Source organism: Leptopilina heterotoma, unplaced genomic scaffold (assembly GCF_015476425.1).
Source record: "Leptopilina heterotoma isolate Lh14 unplaced genomic scaffold, ASM1547642v1 Lhet_68, whole genome shotgun sequence".
Classification (NCBI taxonomy): Eukaryota; Metazoa; Arthropoda; class Insecta; order Hymenoptera; family Figitidae; genus Leptopilina; species Leptopilina heterotoma.
In genome coordinates, this window is record NW_025111157.1 from 4,791,930 (window position 1) to 4,812,969 (window position 21,040).

Genomic DNA, 21,040 nt, shown 5'->3' on the forward strand with positions numbered 1-21,040 from the left:
TAAACTTTAAATTAAGATCATTTCGTAACACTAAATGGGTTAAAATTAAATTTTCAAAGAGAATCTATTTTTTCCTTTCGTTTTAAACAAAAGGAAATTATAATTATAGTAAACGATAGTATAGGTAAACAAAAATGATTCTTCTAAATTTTCTTTACCAGAAAAAAAAGATAGAAAAGAAAATAAGAAATGTTTTTCTAACGAGAAAGAACAAGATTAAAAATAGTGATACTTGTTTTTAGAAAAATAATTTGATTGTCGCGAAAATTAGATTTTTTTTCCTGACTTTCAAACCAAATTTTGAATATTTTCCTGTGACCCCAATATTTAACTTCAATTCTAATTCTTCGTTTTTAATTATTTTTAAAATTTAAAATTTAAATACTACAGAAATTCAGTTTTCAAAAATTTTAAATTCAAATACTTCAGAAATTTGATTATTTTAAAGTTTTTTCAATTAAAATGCTCCAAAAATTCAATTATTTCAAAATACTGAATTTAAATGCTTCAAAAATTCAATTATTTTTAAAATTGTAAAAAAGCATGCAAGAGAAATTCAATTTTCAAAGTTCGAAATTAAAATACTTCAGAAATTCAATTATTTTTAAAATTTCAAAAATTTATTGCTCCAAATATTCAATTATTTTCAAAATTCTGAATTGAAATACACCAGAAATTTAATTTTCAATTAAAATACTTATCAGAATTTCAATTATTTTCAAAATTTTAAATTGAAATGCTCCAAAAATTCAATTATTTTCAAAATTCTGAATTAAAATACACCAGAAATTAAATTTAAAAAATTTAAATTAAAATAGTTTAGAAATTCAATTATTTTTAAAATTTTAAATTGAAATGATCCAAGAATTCAATTATTTTCAAAATTCTGAATTAAAATACACCAGAAATTAAATTTAAAAAATTTAAATTAAAATAGTTTAGAAATTCAATTATTTTTAAAATTTTAAATTGAAATGCTAAAAAAATTCAATTATTTTCAAAATTCTGAATTAAAATACTCCAGAAATTCTCATTTTTCAGAATTGAAATTCAATTCAATTATTTTCCAAATACTAAATTTGAATGATTCAAAAATTCAATTATTTTCAAAATTCTAAATTAGAATGCACCAGAAATTCAATTTTCAAAATTCGAAATTAAAATACTTGAGAAAATTGATTATTTTCAAAATTTCAAAAATTTAATACTCCAAAAATTCAATTATTTTCAAAATTCTGAATTAAAATACATCAGAAATTCAATTTTCAAAATTTAAATTAAAATATTTCAGAAATTCAATTATTTTCAAAATTTTAAATTGAAATGCTCAAAAAATTTAATTCTTTTCAAAATTCTTAATTTGAATATTTAAAAAATTTAATTATTTTCAATATTCTGAATAAGAAAACTTCTGAAGCTCGATTTTAAAAAATTTTAATTAAAATACTTCAGAAATTCAAAATTTTAAATTGAAATGCTCCAAAAATTCAATTATTTTCAATATTCTAAATTAGAAAACTTCTGAAATTCGATTTTTAAAATTTTAAATTAAAATATTTCAAAAATTCAATTATTATCAAAATTTCAAATTGAAATGCCCATAAATTCAATTCTTTTCAAAATTTCTAATTTGAATATTTTAAAAATTCAATATTCTAAATAAGAAAACTTCTGAAATTCGATTTTCAAAAATTTAAATTAAAATACTTCAGAAATTCAATTATTTTCAAAATTTTAAATTGAAATGGTCCGAAAATTCAATTATTTACAAAATTTTTAATTTGAATGATTCAAAAATTCAATTATTTTCAATATTCTGAATTAGAAAACTTCTGAAATTCAATTTTCAAAAATTAAAATTATAATACTTCAGAAATTCGATTATTTTCAAAATTTTTAATTAAAATTCTTCAAGAATTCGTCTATATTAAAAACTTTTAATGAAAATCTTTGAAATAGCAAATATTTCTCAAGTAAAATTTTTCTAAATTTCGATTAAGTGAAAATAATTAAATTAAGTATTGTTAAGAATTCAATTATCATCAAAAGATAATTGTTTGATTGATTCAAAAGATTGAATTAAGAAATTTACAAAAAATTAATGTTTTTAAAATTAACAAAGAAGAATTATTCAGAAGTGTAACAATTTTTCAAAACAAAACTGTTTAAAAATATTATTCCCTTTTTTTCCATCGCAATTAAAATATTTGAAATTTTCCAAAATTTAAATTTAAAACTTTCTGAAATTAAATTATTTCTTAAAAATCACAACAGATATTTTTAAAAAATACATTTTCCAGAGTCAAAAATTTGAAAGATGAAAAAAAAAATTCCCTAACGAATTTAAGATTTTGAATCTTAAATTTAACGTTTAAATGAACGAAATTTGTTCATATTAAAAATATGTCCATAAATTACTAATTGCAATAAAAATGGACAATGAATTTGGTTGATTTAACCAAAGTTTGTCTGTTTCAAATAAATATTTGTCCGATTGTATTGTAGGGAGTCGAATCTTGAATAGGGCGTTTTCCCTGTACGATTGAGTCATTAATACAAAATTTTGTCTAATTTTAGAAAGAATTTTATATAGAATATTCTATATTCGAAAGTATAAAAGTTGCCAGGAAAATATAAGCTGCCAGGAAAGTATACAATTTACTGAAAATACAACCAAATTCTACACGTTCTACACTCATTTCTCTAGCCTAGCATGAAAAATTCGTCACTCTTCGGAATTGATATACACATCCAAGTCGTAATTTGGCTTCTGCACAAACAAACCGCTTATTACACCTCAAACCCGATTACGATCTGACAAAGAATTTTCGAATTATAGACTTAAAATTGGAGAATATAGTTTTGAATTTTACGTTGGCTTGCGCATGTGTGCGGATTTCAAGCGCATAATGTGTAAGTCACCATGATAATGTCCAAGTAGGTTAAGAATCTTTGTGTTGACGTAAGCCTGGTACATGACTTGTTTCCTTCTTATATTCCTGAGTGCACATATGTACATTTAAACTATAATGTCTTTCCGTTGTTGAACCTCGTGCAATATGTTCTTGTTTATTTACGCAATACTGAAGATGCTTACAACAAGTTGAGGTCGCACGATTTGCAACAATGCTTCTTCTTTTTCTTCTTTCTATTCTTCAATTTTTATTTTTCAATTTTTACACAATTCTTTCAATTTTTTCAATTTCTGTTTATTCAATTTTTCAATGCTTCAAGTGTTTTTTTTTTCGTGCTTCCATTTCTATTTCGATAATTTTTAATTATGTCTTAAAAATTCTCTCGGTGTTTCCAGTTTCAAAAATTGGTCCAATTTTCTATTTGCTAGGTCCAATTTTTAATTTGTCAATCGGTTCGAATTTCGTTTGCCACTCGGTTCAAATTTTTAATTAGTCAATCAATTCGAATTTCATTTGCCACTCGGTTCAGTCTTTAATTTTTGTCAATCGATTCGAATTAAATTTGCCACTTTTGTTCAAATTCTTAATTCTTCAATCAATTCAATTTCTAATTTGTCATATCAATCCGCTACAATTTGATATTTTCTACAAAAATTCAAATTTTTCAAAGATAATAGTTTTTTAATGATATATACAATTGATAAACCAAAGAATTGAAATTTGGTAAAATCTTTAAAAAATAATTAAAAAATGGTAAAATATTTATAAAATAATTAAATTTTTGTCAACAAATTTTTAAAACAATTAAAATTTGGTAAAATTTTTGAAAAATAATTAAAATTTAAACAAAAATTTTTCAAAATACTTGAAACTTGGTAAAATATTTTTAAAATAATTGAAATTTCATAAAAAATTTTTAAGAATAATTAAAATTTGTTAAAATCTTTAAAAAATAATTGAAATTTGGAAAAATATCTTTAAAGTAATTGAATTTTTGTCAAAAAATTTTTAAAATAATTCTAATTTCGCCAAAAAATTATTAAAATAATTGAAATTTGGCGGAATCTTTTAAGAATAATTGAAATTTGGTAAATTTTAAAATTAATTGAATTTTCGCCAAAAATTTTCAAAAATAATTCAAATTTGTTAAAATATTTTTAAAATAATTGAAATTTCTTCTAAAATTCTAAAAAATAATTGAAATTTGGTAATATATGTTTAAAATAATTAAAATTTCGTTAAAAAATTACTAAAATTATTGAAATTTAGTAAAATCTTTTAAAAGTAATTGAAACCTATCAAAATTCTTTAAAAATAATTAAAACTTGGTAAAATCCTTTAAAAATAATTGAAATTTGATAAAATATTTTTGAAATAATTGAAATTTCGTCAAAAATTATAAAAAAATAATTGAAAATGGTTAAGACATTTAAAAATTAATTCAATTTTCGTCAAATATTCTGAAAAATAACTGAAATTTGTTAAAATATTTTTAAAAGAATTGAAATTTCATCAAAAATTTTTTTAAATAAATTAAAATTTGGTAAATTTTAAAATTAATTAAATTTTCGACAAAAATTTTCAAGAATAATTCAAATTTGTTAAAATATTTTAAAAATAATTGAAATTTCGTCAAAAAATTTTTTAAATAATTGAAATATCGTCAAAAATTTTTTAAAATAATTGAAATTTGGTAGAATCTTTTAAAAATAATTGAAATTTCGTAAATTTTAAAATTAATTAAATTTTCAAGAATAATTTAAATTTGTTAAAATATTTTAAAAATAATTGAAATTTCGTCAAAAAATTTTTAAAATAATTGAAATTTTGTCAAAAATTCTGAAAAATAATAGAAATTTGGTAAAATATGTTTAAAATAATTGAAATTTGGTTAAAAAATTATTAAAATAATTGAAATTTGGTAAAATCTTTTAAAAATAATTTAATACTTGGTAAAATTCTTTAAAAACAATTAAAATGTGGTAAAATTATTTTTTTGTACGTTTGTGTATTTGAATTTTCGGAAATATATAATTGAAAATATGGAAAATAATTTAATTTAAAAAAATTAGAATGCAAAAATTCTAAGAATTATTTTTTTACAAAATATTTCAATATAATTTTCATTCATTTTCATTTTCAAAATTTGCACTTGAAGATTTTTGCATTAAAATGTTTGAGAATTCAATTATTTTCGAAATTTTCAATTAAAATTCTTCAAAAATTCAATTTTCCAAAAATTCTAATAAAATTCAAAGATATCAATTGTTTTCTATTAAATTTTACAAAATTTCAATTATTCAAAATCTTGTTAATTCTATACTTCGAAAATTTAATTAGAAAAATGATTCGAAAAAAATATATATGACTCAGAGCCAACTAGAAATTTATTTGTTATAATTTATCAATCGGTTCGTATTGAATTTGCCACTCCGTTCGAATTTTTAATTCGTCAATTGGTTCGACTTTTGACACACGATTCAGTTTTTAATTTGTCAATCGGTTCGAATTTAATTTGCCATTCTGTTCAAATTTTTAATTCTTCAATCAGTTCGATTTCTTGTTTGTCAATCAGTCCGATACAATTTGATATTTTTTACTTCGATTTTAGTTTAAACTTTGACGAATTTTGAAAAATAATTTTTTAATCCATCCACTTGAGAACGCCAAGGTCACCACCAGGTGGCAGAGAAAATTCCTAGAAAAAACTTAAGTGCCATCTAGCGGTGACCTTGACGTTCTCAGGTGGAGAAAAGCGTCTCCATATTGAATCTCAAGATATTAGTCAATAATCGTATTATTATTCATAATTTTATAATTCTTTATAAGACTTCGAATCTAGAAAGTTTGATAACTAATATAAACCGATTTCAATTTTAATTTTTTTTAATTTATAATTCAATTTACTCTAATTTTACTTCTTCTTCTTCTTTTACTTCTATTCTTATATTTCCTTTTCTATTTTATTTTCAACATATAAACATAACTCTTCCTTTCGTACAAATCGAATTTCGTAAATTTTCTCATCGATTTTAAAATTTCAAAAAGAAAATAAACCATCAAGAGCGTTATTATACTCCAGACATCGCAAATAACTAAAAACAACTTTCATATGCGCTCCAACTTTCCTTTGTATCTTCTGGTCTAGCCGTCAAACGACACATTCATTAAATCGAGTACCAGCCGAGAGGCGAGATATCCACACACAAATACAGTACATAGAAAGGTACTCTAAGCAAAAAGGTTTATTACCCAGAGTCTATTAAAAATTTTTTTCCTCAAACCATTTTTCCCAAAGGTTATTTTATATCCTTTGGCAAAAATGGTTTTTGTCGAAGGAAAAAATGATAAAATGATTGTAATCACAAACTTAAATGGAGATAAGAAAAGAGAGAGGAGGAAAAAACGCCAAGGAGAGAGAGAAGCTGTTGGCACGCGACCACCCGAGGAAATCATAGCATTGTAGCATCGAGTATATACATATATATATACTGTATATATCTAGAGGTGCATCCGCGCGTGACTACGCTCGCGTTCTCAACTTCTTTTTTAAAACGCGTATGCCTATTATCTATAAAGCGTATTTGTAATATGTGTGTGTGTGTGTGTGTGTGTGTGTGAGAGCGTATTACGTCTCTTGTCTCAGAGTCCCCCTCCGATTCTGGTATAACACGCGATGAGTCACGTTGCGCACGAGTCTTTCGCACGTTTTTGCTAATTGTAAGTAGTCATTCGTTGAGCTCTTCGATTAACGATCGCTTCCGGCGACTTTTTTTTATATATTTATATGCCACCGCAAGTCCTTCCCATAAGAATTTTTTTTTTTTTGATAAACTCGAGGGCTCACAGTGTATTGTTCAAAGCAAAATATTCTCTCTCTCTTTGACAAGAAGAAAATAAAATGTCAATTTTCACCGAGAAATTAGTCGCAGCATCCTGAAGATTATATAAACCATTTTACGACTCAAATATTAAGACTCGAGCAGATCTTTTTTTGTCTTTTCATTTTTCATTTGGTGATTTTTAATTTTTTCTTAATGTTTCATTTCCTCTTTAAAGTGTACAGTGAGGGAGATAATAGTACATTTTGCAACAAGTGCGAAAAGAAGATGTTTTCCGATGAGTTTGTAAATTAATACTCTCGCTTCGCTCAAGCATCAATTTACAAACTCATCGGCAAACATTTTCTTTTAGCTCGCTTTTTGCTAGCGTAGTTCTGCAACCTAAATGTAATCTGTTCAGTAAAAAAAAATAAACTTTAATTTTTACTTGGTAAAATTTCCTTCAAAAATAGTATAATTTACTCCTGAACATTTTCATTTATAGAATAGCTTTTTTACTATATTTCCAAAGACAATTTCTTCATCAAGATTAGAAAAATTTACATCGGTAGTAGTAAAATTTACTCCGGAAATAATAATTTTTTAAAAACAAATTATACTACGTTGAAAAAAAAATTTACAAATAATTTTGTATATAAAAAAATAATAACTATTGGAAAAGTAAAATCTGCTATTAAAAATTACTATATTCAAAGTAAATTTTATGCTATCCGAAGTAAATTTCCAATAAAAATTAGTAAAATTGACTTTGGATTTGGTAAAATTTTCTCTAAAAATACATTAAAATCTACTATTAAAAATTGTTATTTCCAGAATAACTTCTATACTATTTCCAAAGTAAATTGTCAAAAAAAAATTTTTAATTGTATTCCCCTGTTTCTACTATTTACAAATTCAATTATTCAACACTAGAATAATTTCCCTTTCTACTATTTACAAATTCAATTATTCAACACTAGAATAATTTTCTGAAATAAATATTTAAATATTTTTTATTTGATTTTCCACGCGAGATGAAATTAAAAAAATTTTCAATTTAAAACTCTACTGAAACATAATAATTTCTAAAAATTATAGCTATAACCCTTCTAAAATTCAATTATTTCCTACAATTTTTCACTAAACTCCATCTGTAAATCAATTATTTTTATAAATTTTCCGATAATATTTCGAGAATTTAATTATTTAAATACAAAAATTAAAATTCTTGATAAAGACAACAGTTATTTAATTAAACACAATTGATAAATTTCCAAAGAATTGAAATTTGCTAAAACCTTTTTAAAATAATTGAAATTTAATTAAAAATTTATTAAACTAATTGAAATTTCATTAAATCTTTTAAAAATAATTGAAATTTCGTCAAAAAATTTTTTAAATGATTGAAATTTGGTAAAATCTTTTCAAAATAATTGAAACTTGGTAAAATTCTTTAAAAACAATTAAAATCTGGTAAAATATTTTTAAAATAATTGAAAAATTTAATAAATAATAGAAATTTCATAAAAATTTTTTTAAATAATTGAAATTTAGTAAAATATTTTAAAAATAATTGATATTTTGTCAAAAAAGTTTGTCAAAAAAGTTTGTCAAAAAAGTTTTAAAATAATTGAAAGGTAAACTCTTTAAAAAATAATTGAAACTTGGTAAAATCCTTTAAAAATAATTGAAATCTGGCAAAATATTTTTAAAATAATTGAAATCTCTTCAAAAATTTAAAAAAGAATAGAAATTTCGTCAAAAATTTTTAAAATAATTGAAATTTCGTCAAAAATTTTTAAAAACAATTGATATTTTGTCAAAAAAGTTTTAAAATAATTGAAATTTGATAAACTCTTTAAAAAATAATTGAAACTTGGTAAAATCCTTTAAAAACAATTAAAATCTGGCAAAATATTTTTAAAATAATTGAAATCTCTTCAAAAATTTCAAAAATAATTGAAATTTCGTCAAACAATTTTTAAAAACAATTGAAGTTTCGTCAAAAATTTTTAAAAACAATTTAAATTTGTTATAATCTTTTAAAAATAATTTAAACTTGGTAAAATCCTTTAAAAATAAATGAAATTTGTTAAGATATTTTAAGATCAATTGAAATTTCGTCAAAAATTTTGCAAAATAATTTAAGTTTGTTTAAATATTTTAAAAATAATTGAAATTTCGTTAAAAATTTTTTAAATAATTGAAATTTCGTCAAAAATTTTTTAAAAACTATTGAAATTTGTTAAAGTCTTTGAAAAATAATTTAAACTTGGTAAAATCCGTTAAAAATAATTGAAATGTGTTCAAGTATTTTAAAACTAATTGAAACTTAGTAAAATTCTTTAAAAAACAATTTAAATTTGGTAAAATTTTTTTTAAATAATTTAAACTTGGTAAAATTTTTTAAAAATAATTGAAATTCGATAAAATCTTTTTAAAATAATTGAAACAAGTGTCAAAATTTGAAATTCATCAAAATTATTACCCCGGATTTTTTATTACATTAGTTAAAATATTTTTAAAATAATTGAAATTTTGTCAAAAAACTTTTAAAATAATTCAAATTCGGAAATATGTAATTAAAAGTATTGAATATAATTCAATTTCAAAAAATTAGGATGAAAAAAATTCGATAAATTACTTTTTTGCAAAATATTTTGATATAATTTTTAGAAGCTAATTTTTATTAATTTTCATTTTCAAAATTCACACTTAAAGATTGTTGCATTAAAATTTTTCAAAATTCAATTATTTTCAAAATTTCAATTAAAATTCTTCAATAGTTCAATTTTCCAAAAATTGTAATTAAATACTTGAAAAAAATTAATTATTTTCAATTAAATTTTACAAAACATCAATTATGCAAAATCTTGTTAATTTTATACTTTGAAAATTGATTTAGAAAAATGATTCAAAAATAATTTTTGAAGAATTTGGTTATATTTTTTCACACTACACCCAGAAAAAAGATATATTTCACTCGGAGCCAACTAGACATTTATTTGTTTCAAATAGATTTTATTTGTTTCAAATAGATTTTATTTGTTTCAAATAGATTTTATTTAGTTCAAATAAATTTTTATTTGTTTCCAATACATTTTATTTAGTTTAAATAAAAGTTATATTCAAGTGGATTAAAATTTTTATTTAAAATAAATAAATAACCTAGTTGGCACTGAGACAAATATACTTTCATTTAACACAAATAAAATATATTTGGTTTAAATAAATTTTTTCTCTGAGTGTATAAAAATCGAAACAAGGTGCATCATTTTATACTAAAATTGTGGTATTTTATTTGAAGAAACCTTAAAAAAAGTCGTAAAAGAAGTCGAATTTAAAAAAAAGTCGAAAGAGCCATAATTAAGGTCTAAACCTCTTAAATGTTTAATAATTTAATTTTCCCCTTATATTTCCATAAATTGCATAAATTTCAACTTTCCTTCTTTTGAAATTAAATTTCTGAAACTTGTTTTTAAAAAAAAAGAAAATTGTTTCACAAAAACTATATCTATTAATACCACGCGCACGATGAGATGATTCGCAAAGATTTTAAGAGAATAACAAAAATATTCTTTAATATAGATTCTTTCAAGTCATAGGTATATATATAAATATATACAATATATGAAATATGTTAATTGAAGAAACAGCTTCTTGGGGACTTTGAAAGCGATATTCGTTTATGGAAGTAAGCAATTTGTCAATTTTATGACACTTTCATATATGTATATGTATATACAACGAGTATGGAGATTCATGAATACATCGTTGAAAAATAACAAGCGAACCAATAAACGAAAGCGCTCTTCGATAAGTTAATTAGCAATTTTATTAGATCATTTTATAAAGCGCCAGTGGAGTTTCAAACGACCCATAAACAAGGCGTGTTCTCTTGTCAGCGTTAGAAAGTAGAAATGACATTGATTTGCTTAAAAACAGGATTTATCATGCTGTGTTTAGTGTACAAACTTAAGCATATATGTAGCAAATTTATTAACATTGCAATTTCATAACGGAAAAAAGTGCACCGAGCGACATTTTTAAAGACACCTCGCGCGCAAATAATTCGCAACTCTATTTATAATTTTATACAATAGTAACTATTTTCTATAATAGAATAACTATACTTGAGGCAATTTTTTTTTTAACTCGATCAATTCGAAAGGATTCTTTCTTTTTTCAAAATCTGATTAATCAAATTTTGATAATTGGACATTGTGGGCGCTTGATGAGCGTGGGACCTGAACCTGCGATGTTCGCATTATTTTTCTATAATGAGGATTTTCACATTTAAATTTCGTTTTTGATTCCTCTACTGCTATTATTTCGAGTGATTTTCTAAAAATTAATTTAGAGACGCAATTTTTTTTTCTTGATTTTTTCTTCTCGATTATTCAGTATACGCAAGATTTAACAAAGCGATAATTAGGCAAAAATTTGTGAGAAACAAACAGTCGTTTAGAAAAAATTCTCTCAACAATATAATTTATGATATGAGACACATTTTGGTATCAATTCGTTGCAATTTCCTACTTTCAAGTTAACAGTGAAGTTAAATTTTTAAAACAATTTGATTAAAAAAAACATGAATTTTTTTCAAAATTATCATCGACTATCGATTTTTTATCTACGATTACATTAAAATAAAATCTAATTAAATAATTATAAATTCGTCAAAAATTTTGAAAAATAATTGAAATTTGGTAATATATTTTTGAAATAATTGAAATTTGGTAAAATATTTTTAAAATAATTAAAATTCAGCAAAATTCTTTAAAAATAATTGAAATTTGGTAAGAAATTTTAAAATTAATTAAACTTTCGTCAAAAATTAAAAAAATAATTGAAATTTGTTAAAACATTTTAAAAATAATTGAAATTTCGTCAAAAGTACTAAAAAATAATTGAAATTTTTTTTAAATCTGTTAAAAATAATTGAAACTTGGTAAAATCCTTTAAAAATAATTCAAATTTGTTAAAATATTTTTAAAATAATTGAAATTTCGTCAAAAATTTTGTAAAATAATTTAAATTTTGATAACATCATTTAAAAATAATTAAAAATTAGCAAAATCATTTGAAAATAATTGAAGTTTGTTAAGAAATTTTAAAATTGATTGGATTTTCACCGAAAGTTTTGAAAAATAATTGAAATTTGTTAAAATCTTTTAAAAATAATTGAAATTTCGTCAAAAGTTTTGAAAAATAATTGAAATTTTTAAAAATAGTAAGAAATTTTAAAATTATTTAAATTTTCGTCAAAAATTAAAAAAATAATTAAAATTTGTTAAAATCTTTTAAAAATAATTGAAATTTGTTAAAATCTGTTAAACAATAATTGAAACTTGGTAAAATCCATTAAAAATAATTTAAATATGGTAAGAAATTTTAAAATTAATTAAATTTTCGACAAAAATTAAAAAAATAATTGAAATTTGTTAAAATCTTTTTAAAATAATTGAAATTTGGTAAAATCTTTTAAAAATAATTAAAACTTGGTAAAAGCCTTCAAAAACAATTAAAATTTGGTAAAATCTTTTACAAAAAATTGAAATCTGGTAAGATATTTTAATATTAATTGAAATTTTGTCAAAAATATTGAAAAATAATTGAAATTTGTCAAAATTTCAAAAAAATTCTTGAAATATCGTCAAAAATTTTTGAAAATAATTGAAGTTTGGTAGAACTTTTTAAAAATAATTCAATCTTGGTAAAATTCTTTAATAACAATCAAAATTTGCTAAAATCTTTTAAAAATATTTAAAATGTGGTAAAATATTTTTAAAATAATTGAAATTTCGTCAAAAATTTTATAAAAATAATTGAAATTACTCCAAAGACTTTTTTAAATAATTGAAATTTGTTAAAATCTTTTAAGAATAATTGAAACTTGGTAAATGCTATTAAAAACCATTAAAATTTGTTAAAATCTTTTAAAAATAATTGAAATCTGGTAAAATATTTTTAAAATAATTGAAATTTCGTTAAAATTTTTTTAAATAATTTTAATTTTAATTTTAATTTTTTTAAATTAAGTGAAATTTAATCAAAAAATTATTAAGATAATTTAAACTTGGTAAAATTCTTGGAAAAGAATTTAAATTTGGTAAAATCTTTAAAAAAATAAATAAATTTTGGTAAAATTACATGTAATTTTAAAGTGATCGCAGACAAAACAAATCGTTAATCGATGATAATTTCTTGAAGAAATATATGTGTCAATAATGAGCGATTCAAAGTAGTCTCAAAGTGTAATACTTGTGTCAAGTGTAAAAAAGTGAGCGCAGTCAAATAGGAGATAAGAGAGAAAACTTTTGAGCGATTGATCGTTTGATTTTGAAACATGTCGACGTCAAATGATGTACGTATGGTTTTCTCTTATCAGTTAACTGTTGACGTAGACACATATATGCTGGCATCAGTGAGCGATAACCAATAGCTACTATTACCAGTTGCGTCTATGCGTGAATTTACACTCAAGCCTAGAAGTGTTTAACACTCCTATAAATTTAAATTTCTCTATGTACACATTAATTTCATTCAAGATAGTTGTCTTTCAAACAAAATAAAACTTCTAAGGTGTGTTTAAAAAAAGAAACACCAAAAAATCAAGAATAAATGGAAGAAAAGATTAAATAAAAATTCAAAAAATTTCGCCTCAAAAACTGAATCAATTGCCATTCAAATTATAACTTCAAGATTGGAATAATTTTCTCAAATGAATATTTAAATATTTCTTTTTTCACGGGAAATGAAATTAAAAAAATTGTAATTTAAAACCCTCTGTAATTTAATAATTTACAAAAATTACAACTATAACCCTTACAAAATTCAATTATTTTCTACAATTTTTCACTAAACTTCATCTGTAAATCAATTATTTTTAAAAAGTTTTCGAAAATTTTTCCAGAATTCAATTATTTAAATACCAAAATTCAAATTTTTGAAAGACAATAGTTTTTTAATTATATTCATTTAATAAACTTCCAAAGAATTAAAAATTGGTAAAATCTTTTAAAAATAATTGAAACTTGGTAAAATCCTTTAAAAATAATTGAAATTTCATCAAAATATTTTTAAAATAATTAAAATTTGTTAAAATCTTTTGAAAATAATTGAAACTTGGTAAAATCCTTTAAAAATAATTAAAATTTGGAAAAATCTTTTAAAAATAATTGAAATGTGGTAGAATATTTTTAAAATAATTAAAAATTTGATACAATCTCTTAAAAATAATTGAAATTTCGTCAAAAATTTTTAAAAATAATTGAAATTTGTTAAAATATTTTTAAAACAATTTAAACTTGGTAAAATCCTTTAAAAATAATTGAAATTAGTTAAAATATTTTTAAAATAAATGAAATTTTGTAAAAAAATAATTAAAATAATTGAAATTTGGTAAAATTAAAATTAATCATTTAAAAATACTTGAAATTTTTTAAGATATTTTAAAATTAATTGAAATTTTGTCAAAAATTTTGAAAAATAATTGAAATTTCTTAAAATACTTTAAAAATAATTGACACTAGTTAAAATATTTTTAAAATAATTGAAATTTCGTCAAAAAATTTTTAAAATAATTGAAATTTGTTAAAATCTTTTAAAAATAATTGAAACTTGGTAAAATCCTTTAAAAATAATTAAAATTTGGAAAAATCTTTTAAAAATAATTGGAACTTGGTAAAATCCTTTAAAAAGAATTGATATTTAGTAAAATCTTTTAAAAATAATTCAAAAAAGTGTCAAAATTTAAGATTCATAAAAATTATTACCCCAAATTTTTTATTACACATTGAAAGCAATTTGCAAAAAATTTATGTAGACGCACGTAAAAATAAAAAAAAATAAACAAAACTTATTTTCTTCTCGAAAAAAACAACAATCCTTTGATCAGAATATTCTAAAAGATCATCCTAATCTTCGTTAATTGAGTCAGACTAATATTACTCCAAGGATAGAGTCGATTTTCGCCCACATTTGGACCAATTATCATGTTATGGTAATTTCGAAAGAATTATCTATAACTAAGACCCAGTGAGAGACAATAACTTTTTTCTTTCTATTCTCACAAAAATAAACTCATTTCAACTCTATAAAAGAAAAAAACCAAAAATCGAATATAAACTAATTTATAATAATAAGTTAAATAATTATTCCGGAAAAATAAGGTAAAAATACCGTTTCTTTCATTCTTTTATATATATATTTTTTCAAATAAAAGAAACCCTAATTGGTTTAGATTCATGTTCACTTGAATTTTATGTGACGTGTAACACATTTTATTTCGACGACCGAAAATAATTTGAGGAAGGAGAACGACGACGAACATGGGGGGAATTAAATACCGGACGATTAAGGGTGACGAATCTTATTTACGATGAGCTGAAAATGTTTTCCGTGCTTTTATCGTTCCTTACACAACCTCTAACACAATGGAAGTACAAATTTTGTTTCTTTTTTTTATTTTTAAATGTCGTAAAATTGTTATTAACGACTTTTTGCTCAAGATTGAATTTTTGCAATCGAATATGAAGATTATTTTATTTTTTATCAATTTTTCAAAAAGTTCCCAAAAGAATCAGCAGGCTTCTCACTCATCTACTAAAATCTACTATTTTCTACTTTTTTAACGTTATACTTAAAAAAAAATTGATAAAATTCATTCAAAATTCAACTATTTTCACAAATAATAAAACTCATCGAAGAATTTCAGTTATTTTTAATACTATTGTAAAATAATAACTCGAAAAATTCAATTATTTTCACAAATGAAGTTTTCCACAAGAATTCAATTATTCAAAATAAAATTTTTATAATATTTATTATATTTCAAAAAAAATTAATTATTTAAAACAATGTTTATAAAATTCTTATAAAGAATTCAATTATTTTCAAAAATAAAAAAATTTGTCACAAAAAGTCAACTCTTTTTAAACATTTTAATACAATTTTTCACAATAATTCAATTTTTTACAGAAATAATAAAATTCTTCTCAGGAATTCAATTATTTTTGAAACTTTTAATAAAATTCTTAACAACTATTGAATTATTTTCATAAATAATAAAATTCATCGCAGGATTTCAATTATTTTTAATAGAATTTTACAGGAATTTCTCAAAAAATGTAATTATTTTTAAAAATTTAATTTCAATTCCTCGAAAAAATCAATTATTTAAAAAAATGATTCTTTAAAATTCTTTGGAACAATTCAATTATTTACAAAAATATTAGAATTTTTTTACAGGAAATCAATTATTTTTAAATATTTTAATAAAATTGTTCGAAATAAAATTCTTCCTAAGAATTTAATTATTTGCATGAATAATTCTTGGACAAAATTCAATTATGTCGATAAATAACAAAATTATTTTCGAAAATTCAATTATTTTGAGGAATTTTAATAAAATACTTTGCAAAATTCAATTATTTTCATAAATAACAATATTCATCACAAAAATGCATTTATTTTTAAAAGTAATAAATTTTTTCTTGGGAATTCAATTATTTTAAAAAATTCTAATAACATCGTTGTCAAGAATTTGATTATTTTCAAAAATTTTAATAAAATTCTTGTCGAAAATTTCAATTATTTTTAAAAAATTTTCGCAATTTAATGATTTAATATCTACTATGTATTTTCATAAACTTTCCAAGCAAAATTAAATTATTTAAAATTTTTTCGCAATAATTCAATTATTTTCATAAATAATAAAAATTTTCTCAGGATTTCAATTATTTTTGAAACTTGTAATAAAATTCTTAGCAAATATTCAATTATTTTCATAAATAAAATAATAAAATTCATCGCAGGATTTCAATTATTTTTAATACAATTTTACAAGAATTGCTCAAAAAAAGTAATTATTCTAAAAATTTAATTTCAATTCCTCGAAAAAATTAATTATTTAAAAAAAAAGTTTTTTTTTAAATTCTTTGGAAGAATTCAATTATTTACAAAATTTGTTAGAATTTTTCACAGGAATTCAATTATTTTTTTAATATTTTATTTAACTTGTTAGAAGGAAATCAATTATTTTAAATACAATTTTAATTGATTTTTTTTTAATAATTCAATATTATTCTTTTAAATGCTTTTTAGGAATTTAATTATTTTTAGAAAAATTTAATAAAATAACGCACAGACATTCAATTATTCTCAAAAATTTTAATTGAATTCATTGTAAAATTTAATTATTTTTAAAAACTTTTCACAATTCAATGATTTTTAATATCTACTATTTTTATAAAATTTTCAAACAAAATTCAATTATTTAAAAATTTTTTTATAAAATTTCCAAACAGAATTCAATTATTTAAACATTTTTTTGTATAAATCTTCGTAAGAATTCAATTATTTTCCTGAATAATAAAAATTTCTCAGGAACTGAATTATTTAAATTAGAGTTTGCATATAAAATTAGTCGACGGAAATCAATTACTTAAAAATTTTTATAAAATTCTTCGCAAGAATTAAATTATTTTTATAAATATTTAAATTTTTCCATGAATAATAAAATTCGTTGCAGGAATTCAATTTACTGGCAGGATAAGTAAGAAGTAAATATTTTTGATAAAAATTAGGGAAAAGTCAGAAAAATAAAAAAATATGGAATGGAATTTTTGTCAGTTTTTTCGATAGCTACTTTTTTTTAGTTTGAAAACTACTTTTTGCTACTTTTTAAAAATTAATTATCAAGTGTGAAGACAAAAATTCGAATTTACAACTAAAAAGCTATTTTAATATACACATTTATCGTTAAACGAGACTATTATATGCTCCTTATCAATTTTGTACTCAAAATATCCGTACTTTTCTCTGAATCACACGATAACAATACATTGTATAATCTCGAATAGCTTTTAAATATTACAGAAACACTAAATTCTCCGCAACAAATTAAAAATTTAATTTTCTTTTCCACTCTAAAATTTCGAATATACATAATATTTTTATTATTTCTTTTGTATGTATATATATTTATATAAATTATTATATAATCGCGATTTGTAACTGCATTTATAACGGACACAGCTATCTTTCATCATATTCTATTTAATTAATATCGCTTCCTAAGCTTTTGATCCGATGCATGCAAATGCCTCAAGGATGGCAATAAGTAATCGATTTACCCCTTCGAGGAGAAATTATATGGTTGTGATTATGCCAGAGCTACAAATGTTAATAATTGGTAGGAAGTTGTGAATACTATTTTATTCAATGTATGATAAATTGTTAAGACATACAAAAACCTTTTCCAAATTACTAGTTTCACGTTCAATCCAATGTTTCTCATTAAATGCGCAAACATTTATCGCAATTTTTTTTCTTTTTCCCTCAACTTTACAGAGATATTTCAATAAAGTTATTCAATCCTTTATATTCGAGATTTATCAACGCTCTTTCTATTTACTCTACCTAATTGATAAATAATAATCAATAATAATAAATAATAGAAAATAATTATAGTTTTCGTAAGGATATCAAATTGAGACAATAAAATGCAACAATTTTGATTCGTTTTTTGTCTCAATTTGATATTCTTGGAAAAGCTGTGATAGTAAATAATAATAAATAATACTAAATACCAATAAAGAAAACACAATAAAATAAAATCAAACTCAGTTTTTTGAATTCAAATGAATAATTAAGCAAATCTTTAAATTTGCATATAAATTATTTTTCTCCACCTTTAGATAATTTTTTATGCACTCGCGAGAGAAAAAAAAAGACCATTTTCGAATATTATTTATTGGAACAACGTATACGAAAGAAAAAAGAAAAAAATAATTAATCTGTCTGCGAATTTACCTGAAAGCTTCTTCCGTTACTCTCATACACCGAATATACACGTGCGTATAAAATTTATCGTTGAAATCGATATATGTGAATTCGAAGGCTCGCAAAGAGGAGAACAATAGAAAATGAAACGATAAAAAGAAATTCAGTGTCTGACGATTTTGTGCCGTAAGATTATTCAGAGATAGGAGTGACTTATTGTAGAGTGTGTGCCAGGCAGTAGCCGAGAAATTGTTCATTTGAGAAAATAATGTTCCCCTAAAGTTCTGAACGTTTAGAAAAACCTTCCAAAGAATAAAGTATTAAATCTACCTCAACTATAAAGTAAATTTTTACTTCAAGATTTTACTAAAAAATTGTACTTACAAATTATACTTAAAAAATTTACTTACAAATTATGCTTAAAAATTTTACTTGCAAATTTTACTTACAAATTTTACGTAAAAATTTTACTTAAAAATGTTACGTAAAAATTTTACTTCAAAATGTTACGTAAAAATTTACTTAAAAATGTTACGTAAAAATTTTACTTACAAATTTTATTTACAAATTTTACTTAAAAAAAAAGAATGAATGGAAAATATTTTCATAAAAGATCATCTGAACCTTCAGAATTTTAGGCAAACGCATTCAGAAAACACAGAAGAAGAAAGAGAAAAAATCACTTTGCAAAATATTCTCAACACGTCTTTTTAATTTTAATTTAGTAAAAATTGAAAAATAATACGTTATTTAACAGTAGTTTGACATTTAACAATAGAATTAAATTTAACCATTTGAACTTTAAATTTAATTTCACTTTATTTATTAGTAATTAAAATGATTAATTTATCGACTAAATTAATTAAGAGAAATTAAAACTAAAAAGAAAACCATAAACAAAAGTCTTGTTAATTTCTTTTAACTAAAAAGAATTAATAAATTATTTAATTAGTTTCAAGTGGTGTGCGATAAGCTCAAAAACTTAGAAATAACAAAAACAATAATTGAAATCAAATAATTTAATTTCAATTTAATCTGAAGCTTTTCGATAATTCAAAATCATATTCATTTGAAACTGCTTAAAAATTCGAATCAATCACCAAACTTGGAACATTACAAGAGCTTGAACTCAGAAATATTCACGAACTTGAAACTATTAAAGAACTAAAAATAATTTAAGAACTTGAAACCATTCGAGAACTTAGAAACATTCAATAATTTAAAACCATTTGAGAACTCAGAACCATTCAAGAACTTAAAAATATTTAAGAATCGGAAATGATTCAAGAACTTGAAAGTCATTCAAGAACTCATAAACATTCAAGAACTTGAAACTATTTGAAAACTGAAAATAATTCAAGAACTTAAAACCATATTTGAGAACTCAGAACCATTCAAGAACTTAAAAATATTTAAGAATTGGAAATTATTTAAGAACTTGAAACTATTTAAGAATTGAAAATGATTCAAGAATTTTTAACTATTTAAGAATTGAAAATGATTCAAGAACTTGAAACTATTTAAGAATTGAAAATGATTCAAGAACTTGAAACCATTTGAGAATTGAAAATAATTCAAGAATTTTGAACCAAAATTTGAAATCATTAAGAAAGTACAAATAACTGACAGACAAGATAAGAGCATTAAAGAATTCAAAAAATATTCGGAAACTTAGAATATCTTTTAGGGACTTCGAATCAACTTGATATTATTTGAAAGCTCAAAAATTATTCAAAATCATCAAAAGATTTGAAACTATATTACAGAACATTAAGAGTTAAAGTACTCGAAATCATTCAGAAACTTGAAATTATTTTAAAACTTAAAATTATACCAAAAACTTGAAACTTACCCAAGTTTCTGAATTTTAAATCGTTCAAGAATTTTCAATTATTTGAGAATTATATAGAAATCACTTAAAATCTTAATAAGTTTCAATGCTCAAAAATCGTTCAGAAACTTATAAATTTATTTCGAAACTTAAAATTTATCAAAATTTTCGAATCTGGAATCATTTGAATGATTTCAAAATTAAAGAAATCATTCAAGATTTTGAAAGATTCTTAAATTATAAATGATTCAAGAACTTGAAACCATTAAGTATTGGAAATGATTCGAGAACTCAGAAATATTCAAGAACTTGAAATTATTTGAGAACTAAAAATGATTGAATTTTAAATGATTCAAAAACCTTAAATCATTCAAGATTTTGAAAAGTTTTAGTACTCAAAATCGTTCAGCAATCTCAAATTTGGGCTAATTTTGGGTAAATATTTGTAGGAAACATTTGGAGCTTAAAATTATTCCAAAAAACTTGAAACCTATCCAAACATTTGAATAGAAAATCATTCAAGAACTTTGAACTATTTCAAAATTAAAGAAATGATTCAAGAACTTGAAATTATTTGAAAACTAAAAATAATTCAAGAACTTTAAGTCATTAAGAATTGGAAATGATTCGAGAACTCAGAAATATTCAACAACTTGAAATTATTTGAGAACTGAAAATTATTAAAT

The 21,040-nt window shown here is 21.4% G+C and overlaps 1 protein-coding gene across 2 annotated transcripts in view; it reads right to left on the minus strand.

Annotated features, from left to right (window-relative positions):
• Positions 1 to 21,040, minus strand: part of LOC122510359 (zinc finger protein sens-like) — a 38,197-nt gene that overhangs the window by 15,255 nt on the left and 1,902 nt on the right. The gene's annotated exons all lie outside the window — the stretch shown is intronic.